Source organism: Anas platyrhynchos, chromosome Z, assembly GCF_047663525.1.
Source record: "Anas platyrhynchos isolate ZD024472 breed Pekin duck chromosome Z, IASCAAS_PekinDuck_T2T, whole genome shotgun sequence".
In the NCBI taxonomy this organism is placed as follows: Eukaryota; Metazoa; Chordata; class Aves; order Anseriformes; family Anatidae; genus Anas; species Anas platyrhynchos.
In genome coordinates, this window is record NC_092621.1 from 65,489,218 (window position 1) to 65,501,825 (window position 12,608).

At 39.8% G+C, this 12,608-nt stretch overlaps 1 protein-coding gene across 18 annotated transcripts in view; it reads right to left on the reverse strand.

The window, feature by feature from the left end:
- CSNK1G3 (casein kinase 1 gamma 3) overlaps positions 1 to 12,239 on the reverse strand; it is a 70,676-nt gene extending 58,437 nt beyond the window's left edge. For 3 of the 18 annotated variants that reach the window (XM_038170677.2, XM_038170674.2, XM_038170673.2), the window contains exons 1-2: positions 11,688 to 12,205; positions 3,489 to 3,558 (exon numbers count right to left, since the gene is read on the reverse strand). The gene's annotated coding sequence lies outside the window, so the exon portion shown is untranslated. Of the gene's footprint in view, positions 1 to 3,488; positions 3,559 to 10,461; positions 10,824 to 11,687 lie in introns of those variants that run through there. The other 15 variants (XM_072031005.1, XM_038170668.2, XM_072031003.1 and 12 more) reach the window with 13 other exon arrangements.
- Positions 12,240 to 12,608: the final 369 nt, after the last annotated feature.

Below are 12,608 nucleotides of genomic sequence, written 5' to 3' on the forward strand. Positions count from 1 at the left end.
AAGGGGAATGAAAGACTTGTTCCCAGAAACACAAATAGGGGCTCCAATCCAATTAGAAAAGCCTAATGCAATGGAAAAGTATGATAGTAAGTAATAAATGTAGAGGTATAATATGAGTAGATGCGTTTAAGAGAAATAATAATACAGGCACATTTGGCTGCAATGTACTCTTGCAGGCTCGAGTATTGTTAGATATCCTACAGCAACGTTCCAAGCCAGTGACCTTGAAGAACTAAAGAGGAAACATTACCCATTGTTTCCTCACCCACTGTGCTACAAAGCCAGTTAAGAAATAAGGAAACTAGAAATGGAGTATGTTAAGGTAGGACTTTAAGTGAACTAATTATTACTTGGAAAGAAGGTCAGTACATTTGACACAGCAGAATATATAGATCTTTTAATCAGCAAATGAAAAGAAAAGAAAAAAAAAGACTTGTGCTTCATATTTTACTGGTTCTCCACTGAGAACTAGCACGGCAAACCTAGAATTTTTGAGTAAACACATACAGCCTTCATGGCAAGTAGAATCAATGCCCTTAAGCTCAGCACACAATTGCCAACACAAAATAGTAAAATAAATAAATAAGTAAATAAAAATTGTACAGTACTAACATAGTGCTTTGGTAATCTAAGTAGTAGGGGAAGGCCAAATTTCCTGACATTATTTTTCACATACCAAAATCTTCACCCTACCAAGTGCTTAAAGAATCATCTCAGAACAGTGAAAGGCTAGACAGTCAGTAATCGTTCAGTGATACCAACAGGTTCCACAACAGAGACTGGTCATGCAGGTAAACCTGAGAAGATCCAAATCTGATTTCAGAATGAACAGGATTCTTAGGATTCTTTTTCCCCAGTAAAATAACACACTTCTGCTATGCATCTAGTCATCAAAATGCCAATATCGTAGCTGTGGACATCAAACTAGTGTTTGCCCCTCCTCCCCACCATCCTCATCACTCAGAGGAGGGGTTGGGATATATGATCTTTAAAGATCTCTTCCAGTTCTGGTGGTTGTACCCAGCTGGGCAACTGAACTCAACCACAACCACTGCCTCACTCCCCCTCCTCAGAAGAGGGGAGAAGAAAGTACGCTGGAAAACAAATCAAAAAAAGCTCACAGGTTGAGAAAAGGATAAGCAAATTAAAGGGGAAAGGAAGTGGGAAAAAAAATACACAATGGCCACATGGAAGCACTGAGAGAAAATAAGTTACTCTCTACTTCTCATCAACAAGCAGGGTTCAGCCACGTCCTGGAAAGCAGGGCCTTGATATGCATAGCGGTTGTTTGAGGGGACAGACATCTTCATAATGAGAGCCCCCCCTCTTTTGCCTTTGCCACGACTTATTGCGGAGTGTGACACTATTACGGCATGAAACATCCCTTTGGTCAGTTTAGGCAAGCTGCCATGGCCATGTCCCCTCCCAGCCTCCTGCCCATCCCCTATAGCCTTGGTGGGGGTTGGACAGAGTCCTGATGCTGTGCCAGCAATGCTCAGCAACAGACCAAACACTGCTGTGATACCTGGGCTGTCTGAGCTACATGTGCAGAGCACAGCACGGCATGGGCCACTGCAGAGAAAGCTGACTCCATCCCTGCCCAAGCTATTCTATGATTCTCTAACCGCTTACCAATTACCATCACAGACAAAAGATACAACTTGCACAAAATTAATTTATAGACAACTAAAAGTGAACTAAGGTGGTGAAAAATAAAAATAACTACCTCCTGCCCCTACTCTTCCCAGGCCCAATTTCACACATTTGTTCTCAACTCCTCTAACACCTCACCCCACACCCTGAGCAGTGCAAGGGGCTGGGGAAAGGGTGCTGTGGTCAGTGCACAGCAGCTCCTCTCTGCTACTCTCCTCCTCGCATTTTAACTCTGCTCCACTATCAGCCCTGCCCACAGGCAGCAGCTCTTCTGCTCCCACATGGCTCCATACTATGGGATCCATTCCCCTGGAGCAAACTGCTTCAGCACGGGTCCCCCACAGGTGGGTGGCAGCTCCCCCCAGAGCACCGACCAGCAGTTCCCCTGTGGGCTGTGCAGGGAGAGGCCCCTGGTGGAGCAGGCTGTCCCCCTGCAGCCCATGGGTCCCCCATGGAGCAGATCTCCACGCTGCAGCCCCCCCATGGGTGGAGGAGCCCCCGCTGGAGCAGGTGGATGTGGCCTGGAGGAGGCTGCGGCCCATGGAGAGCCCCTGCAGGAGCAGGCCCCGGGCCGGAGCTGCAGCCCGTGGAGAGGAGCCCACGCAGAACTGCTCTGTGCCTGGAGTGCCTCCTGCCCTCCTTCTGCACTTGCTGTCCACCCTCTCAGTGACTGCTGGGCAGTTTCTCTCACATTTCTCCCACTCCAATCTTCCTCAGCTGCTGCATAGCAGTTTTTGCACGTTTTAAAATATGATTTCCCAGAGGGGCACACACACTTGGCTGCTGAGCTCATCTGTGTCCTCTGGCAGGGTCACTGGTACTGGATGGAGCAGCTGTGTCCAGTACAGGGCAGCCCCAGGCCTCTTCTCATGGAAGCTACCCTGCAGCTATTCACTGTCGACACCTTGTCACAGATAACAAATACACTTACAAAAACAATGTTCGTGTCTTTCAGATATGTGACATTCCAAAAAATGAAGGTGAGTAACTGCTTTTCTAAAGCAGCAAGAGCTTTCAGCAGAAATAGTCTACCACAGAGTTTTCAATTTAAGGAACATCTACTTCCAAATTTTTTTTGTATCCACACACAGATTTCGCCAGACATCATTTTAAAAATCAAGGAACCAAAAATCAAAAAGGTTAAGTTACAATGGTTTCATGGGATAAATACTTGTGCTTATATTCAAGATTATCAAAATAATTTGTTTCGTAAATTGTACTAGCATTTTGTGAGCAAACCATAAAGCAAGAATAAAACTAATAGAATTCCATATAATAGAGTACATACTAAATAAGCTGCTTACTGAATTATTTCCTAAAAAATTAAAAAATTCTCACAATGTTTAAGTAATGCTTTATTGAGAACTTCACTGAAATTTAAGGAAACAATGCATGAAACCACACTAACTACTAAACTAAACCACACTAACACATATTTCAGCTTCCAAAAATGAATCTATTATATGGTAATTTATATAATTCCATCTTCTGCTACTGAACCAACAGATATTCCAGTTACATTATGGGTATGCTTCTTTATATAAACTGAAATTAGCACCTTTTATCAGATTTCTGCTAAATGAACATAATAAGCTCATTACATTTTTAGCACACTATGTCAGAAGGAAGACACTTGTCAGAATGTCAGAAGGCATTCCTATCAGTTTCTTCAGGATACAATACTTGCTAATAAAATAATCTGCAGTTAATTTGACATAAGGAGATCACCTCAACTTTCATCACACAAGTTCCTGTACAACATTTTATGAAATATCTACCTTAGAAATACAAAAGACATTAATGGTTTTGTTTGTATTTATTTATATTGCACTTACCTATGAAACAATAATGCTGCTCATGCCAATCTCTCTTCTTCATCATAATGCTCCTTTTAGAGGAAAAGCACTAAAAGGAAATACATATATGCAGCATTTGCAATTACTTTGGCATTCAAATAGTCCTGATGTAGAATGCATATAAAGCACGTTATGGGGTTAATCACATCAGTCTTAGCAAACTGTTAGAGAAAACCCAGAAGACTTTTTCAAAGACTCTATGTAATATATGAGACTTGTATGCCATTAACAACAACAACAAAAAAATCACAACTGTATTACACAGCAAGAAAAAATAGCTATTAGTTACAAATTAAGTCTTCAGTTCCTATAGATGGAAGATAGAAGGTGAAATGTGACTGTAAGGAAGCAATTAACAGTCATAGAAATGTGAAGTTAAATAAATAAACCCTCTATTAGCTCATTATTTGATGGAATTTAACAGATATTCCCAAGCACTGTAAAGAGATCACCTAAAAAGCAAAGAAAGGAGTGGTAAAGACAAGCAAGAGCAGTGAAAACAATACCTAGATGCATGTTTCAGCTGACAGAAAACAGTCACACACCTTATACCTGCTGAAGTATAAAAGGAATCTAGGATTCAGTTTTAGAGACAGAAATTAAAATTGACAGTAAAAGACAGGCAGGCTTCTGGTCAATATATACTGTCAATATACTGCTTAGATTGAGAACACATGGTCAAATCAACCCAATAAATATAAAATTAGCCGTAATACTAGAGTAAAGTCATCCTGAAACAAAATCCCCATTTTAAGGGAGAAGCATGTAAGAGCAACTGTATTTTCTGGGTACACAGAGAATTACAAGCTTATGCCAATACTGCTTTACATCAGCTGAAGTATGAGGTCAAACGCAAAACTTAATAGCAAAACTAGATTAGCCACCGTGCTGGTACGGCCATACCAACTCTGAAACTCCAATAGTTATTCCCACTAAAAGAGGGTTTGGCTCTGTGCTCTGCACCATGATTGGAACCTATTGTTATGGTTCATCTACATGTTACTTCTTTCAAACTTTTTGCTCTTGATGTTACAACTTCAATAATGTTATTTCTAAATACAATAGGTGATTAAATTCTTGTTCCCCGAAGTCAAGGCAAGGATTACAAAGACCATTCCCTAAAGACTCTACTGTCTAAAGTTAGATGATCATTTTGTGATAGTTCTCAGCCTTCTCATCAAATATTTCCTTGAGAGAACATTTTTACTCTACAGAATTGTTTTGTGCATTTCTGATTTGCTTGCTTACAAAATCAACACGGAGTTTCCAACTCAGAAAATGCAGCTTGTTTAAACACTTGTTTTGCACACATTCTACCAAACTGAATTCTACATACACAAAAAGCTGAATGATTTAATGGAACTACATGGACATGTGCATTAAAATGAGACTCAACTCACCACTATATTCATTTGTTTGTTTTTTTTTTTAAATTTATGTTGCAGTAGGGTAATCAGAAGAACCCAGAATACTGAAAATTCCGTAAGAATTAGACATAGAAAAACTGGAAACGAGCAAATATCTCACTTCCAAATGAATTCACTGTGGGAAAGTTCTGTATTTTTTTCTTCTGACAGATCGCGACCTTTGAACTACTTACAAGTATGCACTTAAACATCAAAAGAAAACAGTTCGAAGAAAGGGTACTGAAACAAAACACTGTAATACTATACACATGGTGAATAAATGGATGAGTTAAAAAAAAAAAAAAAAAAAAGGTCTCTTTTGTTGCATTATACACTCAGTATAGTCAGCAGCTTTGCTGCTATTGTTCCAAGTTCACACACCACCCAAAAGGAACACATCATATATTAAGCAAACATGCTGGTACAGAAAGTCTGTGAAGCAAAACGATCTTTCCCTGAACCTACACTGGAGAAATTTTAAGTCCTCCTAATCTTTTTATCCTTGAATCAGTATTCATAACTCCAAAGCATTTCAACAACATCTATGAGAAAAAGGGAAATAAGGCTACATAATAAATAAGGCTACAAAAAAAAAAAAAAAAATCAAATTTCCTTATCACTTGTATTAAAAGTTCACATTTTTCAAGTTCACTGGAAACAACCATAAGCTCTTCAGGTTGCACTGCTACCAAAGATATCACATTAACACACAAACAATTTCTTTCACATTTACAGGTTAAAAAGAGAAATCTCAGATTCACTCAAGAGAGCCAGCTGGGCTAACAACTTGAAGGTGCCATTAAATTTTATCACCACAGGGGTGTTTCTATTATCTTGCACAGCCACACTCAACAGAACATGACATAAGAAAACACTGCTCCAAGTCATTTTTAGGGTCAAAGTCTAATCGCAACCATGTCACGTTGCTAAAATTAAAATTCTAATACAGGGATTGACACACAGGAAGAGCCTACACCCAGAAAAGAGTTAGACATCCCTAGATTACAGGTGCTGCAGCAGCACCACTGTAATCACATGCAAGCTTATCTGAGGTGTATGCCAGAGCATTCTTTCTCAGATACACAAATCACCTTTAAAAGGAAAAAAGCATCCAGAAAGTTTCTATGCTCTAGATCTACTCTTTAATAAAAATATTAAGTGAACACCAAAGCTGCTAAAAATATTTCCCAGTCAGGAAATAACAAAGTTAAATGAAGCATACAACTGTCACTCTTCCTTTAAGTATCATCAGATTAAATTAAACTACATAAGATAATGCATAATTGCAAGATCCTGTATCTGTGCTGGTATCAGTAGACTAACATTTTCCTCCAGTTTTAGAAAAAGCATACAGTAGCAGAAGAGCTAGGGAGAAAAAAGAAAAGACTCCATGAAACAAAAAGACTTTAAAAAGCACTTCATGTTTAAGTACAAAGCATTTAAACAAATCACCCACGCCGCTACCATCTTCATGTCTTCAGTTTTGCTAGTCTCTCAGACTTCTTGGTTCACAGTAGTGGTCCACTATAGTCTCATGGTTGTTGTGGGGTTTTTTTGGCATTTGCATTAGTCCAGCAGCAAAGCTTCTCCACACACCTTCCAGAAATGCATAGAGAAAGTTTCTAATGCCTCTGATTTCCAGCAGTGTTCCTCTAACATTACATACAGCTTTTATGAAATAATCCACCCACTCAGTAGCCCTTATTTCAAACAAAGAACAGTCCTGTTCAATTTTCAGTCTTCACCTAAATGTTACAAGTACGCATGGACAGACAGAATAGCAGAATTTTACTCAACAAAGCTCCTTCATAAGTACTTAACAGTACAAAAAAAAAAATGCAATTTTTTACATTACTACATACTACATGTCAGAAATCTAGATCATATTGAGAGCTCCCTTGTAAGGCAATCAAAACACCATTCAAATATCTAGTAAACTATTTATGGTATTGTTTTTACACATTATGAAAAGATTAAACTCTTCTTTCTAGCCTAGACCTGGGATGACTGCATCATTTTCCTTCATTTTTATAAACATGTCTCCATAAAATAGAGGACATCTGTGAAATTTCAAGTTTACAGCCAAAAGATTCACAGCCGAAGAGCCCTTGAAACTTAATCTTCTTATATCTTAGAAACTTTTCTAAGAGCTTCTAAGCTCCAAAAATTCTTGTGATGGTATCTAAAAGGAAGAATAGCTCTAAATTGATACACAATTTGCTAGGATTGTTTATTTAAACTGAAAATAATCTAGTTATTGAACAGTGGTATATTTATTTTATTCCCTTGAGAGAAATTCATATCTTCACATGATCTTCATGTGACCCATAAAACTAGAGTTGACATTCCTACAGCTTTTATTACAAATAAATTCAGTTATAACTGTAGTTTTCATTCAAACACACACTCATAATATTGGTATTACACCACTTTGACAGTTGTTTATCAAGGCCCCCAAATCCCAAACTGCCACATTCAGACCCTAAAAATAAATGTTAAAAAGTTCAATGCATAACTCACATGAACATATCCAATCTGATTTTGACTTAAGAATATTATTTCTTAATTTTCCAAATCACAGAAGATGAAATCCCTAGACAACTCAAAGATAAAGTACTGAAACATTCAGTATGTAATTTCCATATATACTACTTACTTGGAAATGAGTTTTGAAAAAACAAAAACCCATTTCCAAACAATTTCTCCTGGCAATGTTTCTCCAGCTAACAATAAACTGCATCAAAATTGCTAATTACTGTGTCATTACACATTTCTTGGATAGCACTGTGTAAAAGCAACCGAAACATAATGGAAACTTACTCATCAGTAACTTAATTCATTCATAACAATGTCATCTACTTGACATACATGGGGAACAACAGACTAACTCTTGCAAATCTAAGGCAGCCAATATGTGTCATTCTAAGGCAGCAATGCGTGTCATTTCTTAAAACTTTATTTTTAAAAAGTTTGTTTGTTTTTTTTTAATTAAAAAATTTTTTTTTATTTTAACCTTAAGACGTCTTATCTCTTTAGAAAACAGACTAAAGGCTTTTGGAAGAACATTCCAAGTACTATCAATGGACCATTCTTAGAGCTGAAAGTCAGAAAATTTAAAACAAACATCAAAGGGGCACTTCTGGAAGTCAGAGATACTTATCTCTGTTTGGTAAAAGCTGAAAATAAATTTAATCATTTGGTCTTCCAGTCAACTGTAGATACGATTCACCTCAACCCAGTTAATGTTACCTGTAAACTCAAGTTGCACCACTTGTAATCTCTCCAGATTTAGAAACGCTCAGCCTCTTTAAAAAAAATGTTGAACAGAAGTAAAAAGAGCAAGTTTCATAACCTGCTCCTGAGAACCCGCTCCTACAATACTACAATGAGTATCATTAGTTTGAGGCAACCTTGAAGAGAAAAAATGGCCCAATATTTTTTACTGGACTTCCTTTTGTTTTTTGTTTTTTTTTTAAACCTCCCACCAGTGTAACACTATTTTTCCCAGTCAGCGTAACACAAGTAAGAAAATACAGGTTCAGGCTGGAGTGTCACACCTCCAATGATCCTTATCAGGCCTCTGGACTGCAATCTCTACAACATTACTGCATCTTCCTGACAATACTGCACAGTTATTATTCTAAGATATCTCCATTTACATGGATATCATCTACATGGAAACTGACATCAACAGTTTCATCATCATTTGAAAATAATTACCAACTCCATTTTAAGATATTGGAACTCCTCTAAAGCAAACCTTTATAAAACTACTTTGTATCATTACATTAAAAAGCTATTGAACATAAAAAGCCTTCCATATTTTTACATATAGAAATGCTAGCTGCTCCATGTAAGTCCAAATATAAAGACCTAAAATGCAAATTGTTTAGTGTCTGAAGTCAAAATAGTACTTCAGAGACTTTCTGTGCAAAACAACACATTTTTTCAATACTACTGTCTTCTAGGCCGCAGAGGTGGGTCATACCCCGGACTAAATCACAAGTTCTAGCATCACAAAAATAATCTGCCAAGGAGCCCCTACCTCCAAAGAACTACAGCAGTTTTCTACAAAAATATACTCTACTCAGTCTTCCAAACACAGCAGATGAACACTTACTAGCTAATTAACACCTCAAGCTCAAAGAACCAAACCAAAAACAGGTCAGTTTTAAGTACAGACAGTCTTTAACAGTACAGACAATCCAGGTCTGAAACTGTTTTGGAAAATACAGATAGGCCGTACAATGGCTCAGCACGAAGGCTCTCCTCTCCTGCTGCATCTGGCCACAGGTACCTGCTGCTTTAACTGCTTAATTCACAACAGACTCTGAACTTAAAGCCTGCTATAAAGCTATTAAGTTCACTAGCCAAGCAGAAAGTACACAAACTCACTATTGAACGGCAGCTGAATGAACTCAGGATACAAGAGAAAGAGGCAGAGCAAGGGAAGAGGTACAAAACAGAGCAGGCAGGAATGAGCAAGGAGAAGAAACACCTGGCAGCAAAGAGGAGGACTCTCCCAGCACCAGACATCAAATCAGACCAAGCACTCCACATAATTTCAACGGCTGCTGTTTCACAATCAACTTAAGGCATCTTTCAAAGAGAAAATGTTCACAGACCTCCACAGGCTAATTGCCACCCAGACCGTACTGTTACCTGTGACCAGTTCACCTACTTACTATTGCTGTACATAGTTTACTGGCTTCTCAGAAACACTCAATAAATAAACATAGAAATTACAGTGTGACAAACCACATGCTTCACCATGAAATCCAGGCCCAGCTTGTCAGAGGACACTGCTGGATTTTTGTACCACTGAAAAGGACACTACCTTCCATTCTTATATTCCACATTCACACCGGCTTAATACTTGAAGGTAACATTGACAAAGGGCATGAACTGCCACCCCGGCAATTACACCCCTGTAATCTGAAAAAAAAAAACATAAAATAAAAATCCACTCCTGGAAAATCACATTACATTATCAACAGATTTTAAAATAACTTTTTACTTAAAAAGTCTTGGTATGTTAGAAGCTGAAGAGGGTAGTAAGGTTAAAGGGAAGATCATAAAGCACTCCTCTGTGTTTTCTGAATACAGATGAGCACTCTGCTACTTACTAGAAGTTTCAGAAATCCATTTAAAACTAGTGCTTTCAGAAAGGTAAGTAATCAAAATCATAACCACTCCTACAGTGCAGACTGGTATTCTACCTATTCTCCTAACTTTTCACTTAATTAAAATAACAAAACAAACAAACTATCGTGCTTTTATTTATGCTAATACTTAGATTAAATAAACACACTTTTTTTTTTTCCCTTCACTGACTTATTTCAATCGCAGCACACAAGTTCCCAGAATCCCAGTGATATTATCTAGGATGCTACTCAGAACTAAGCATAGAAAAACACGCTCACAAACAGCAGATTGATTTCACTGCACTGGTTCTGCAGCAGCATTGAGAGAGTCAAAGCATCTGCACTGCCAACAATCTTCAAATTAAGGTTTGCAAGAAAGTAAGACAATCAGATAAAACTTACTTTTCCGCAATTTACCAAAAGGTAAAGACCAATCATATCGAAGTCTCAAAACATTTCAGAAGAATGTTAAAGGCCCAGAGACAAAGCAAACAACACGTTGCAGTTCTTAATGCTTCTGCCTATCCTTCCAGGCTGGATTCTCCTTGAGAATATCCCACCCCATTTCACTGCTAAATAACTCTCACGTATCATGATCCGTTTAAGCTAATCTAACGAGTCAGCCACGGAAAACCACTGAGCCACTCCCCCTCTAAGCTCTGCATCAGCTCCTCGCAACTGCGGGTTGGGTAGGACTGAGCAAAAACTCCTGCAGTTAGGTTCTGGTTGAGCCAGTGAGCTTTAACGACACCCCTTAAAACTCCTTCCTCCTGCGGTTTGTCTGTGTCCTCAACCGATTTACTACCTATAGCCACTTCAAAACAACTAGTTAAAAATAAAGACCAAAGAAAAATAAATAATAAAGCATATATAATAAAGCATATATAATAAAGCATATAGGTTGCTTAAACAGATTGAAAAGGTTGCATTAGCCAGCTTGATTTATTAATATAAATCAGACAGTTAATACAGCTAACCAATACCTCATTCTTTGTAGAGATGTTTTGTGTCATTGCACGACACTTGAGAAAACTAACAACCACCACTTCCCTATTCCTCACATTTCATCTATTGTTATCTCAAAGCCCGAACAAAATGAAATTTATCCTAAACACTGGGAGACTTTATAAAATTTTCTTTGTTAAAGCTCATTTTTAAGACAAAAATAAGGATGCTACAAACACTCGTCACTTTCCCACTTCTAACCTTTAAACAACCCAGTGTAGTCATTTTAGAAGCATAAACAGTATTATTTGCCTAGGACATAACTTTGCAGGTACACTGTAGTTTTGATACACTCTATCAACTCTGTTAAACCTGTTTATTCACAGAAGCCTCATGACTGCTGAAAAGTGGAAAAGTTAGCACTGTAAGCAAGCTCAGCCCTGTTAACTGGACGAGAAAGAACTCTTTTGCAGGTTCAGTAGTCTTCCTTGTGGGGAAGAGCAACTTCAGAAAGGTTTATTAGGACCGCGCCCGCAAGTGTTCGGCACACACAGGTTGCCTCTCCTAACTAATCTCTAAAACCTTCATCCTGGCCAGGCAGGACAGAGAAGAGGTGACTGCATCGGAGCTGCACGAGCGTCGCTGTATCAGAACTGGCTCTCTAGGCGCAGAAACTCACTTACATTTTATTAGCAAATCAGCCTGTTTCGGAAGCACGAGTAGCAAGAGAAGAGGCTCACTTCTTTAGCTGAAAGCCAGCTCCTGCTAACGATCCCTCCGCCGTTCGCCAGCTGATTTCTCTCATTTCAGAGCCGCAACACACGGTACCGCTTATCCCTCTGCGGCTGCTGCTTCACTTGTTGAAACTCCTGCGTGGAGAAGAAACCCAGAGGAGGAGGAGGATGCTGCGGGCAGCAGGACGCCTCTTAACAATCACTTCATAATAATAATGAAAAAAAAAAAGAAAAAAAAGGCTCCCGCTTCCCCTTGCAAAGCAGCGAGCCCCAGCTGGAGCTCTCCCCCCGCAGAACGTTTCAGACGAAAACGGGGGAAAAAATAATAATAATTATTATTATTAAAAATAAAGCAGGCAGCTCGCGGCGGGAGACTCACCGGCGAGGCGGAGACCCCCCCACCCCTTCCCCCCCCGCGGTAGGCGGCGGCAGAAAATGGCCCCCAGCCCCGGCCCCGCCGCGGCCCCTGCACCGGGCGGGCGGGATGGAGGGCGGGGCTCGTTGTGGCACCTCCCGCCCGTGTGGAGGGAGATTGGCAGCCCTCCCGGCCAATCGAAAGGAAAAGAGAGCCCGGGCCCGCTGAAGGGCGGGGGAAGTAGCCAATGAGAGAGGGCGTGGGCGGTGCCGCTCTGCCGCTGCCTGGGCAGCGCCGGGCCGTGAGGGGCGGCCCGCGGCGCGTCCCCATCCCTGTGCCCATCCCCGCCCCCATCCCCGTCCCCAATTTATATTAACCTTTTTGTTGTGTGCCGGTGTACAAGGTGGACCTGGGTAGCATCTCATTCATTTGCAGAAGTGCAAGTCCTGTGAGCACCGCCTCCCGCCCCACGCACAGTGCCGATTCTCCTTCAGGACGCCTGACTCCTCACAGCA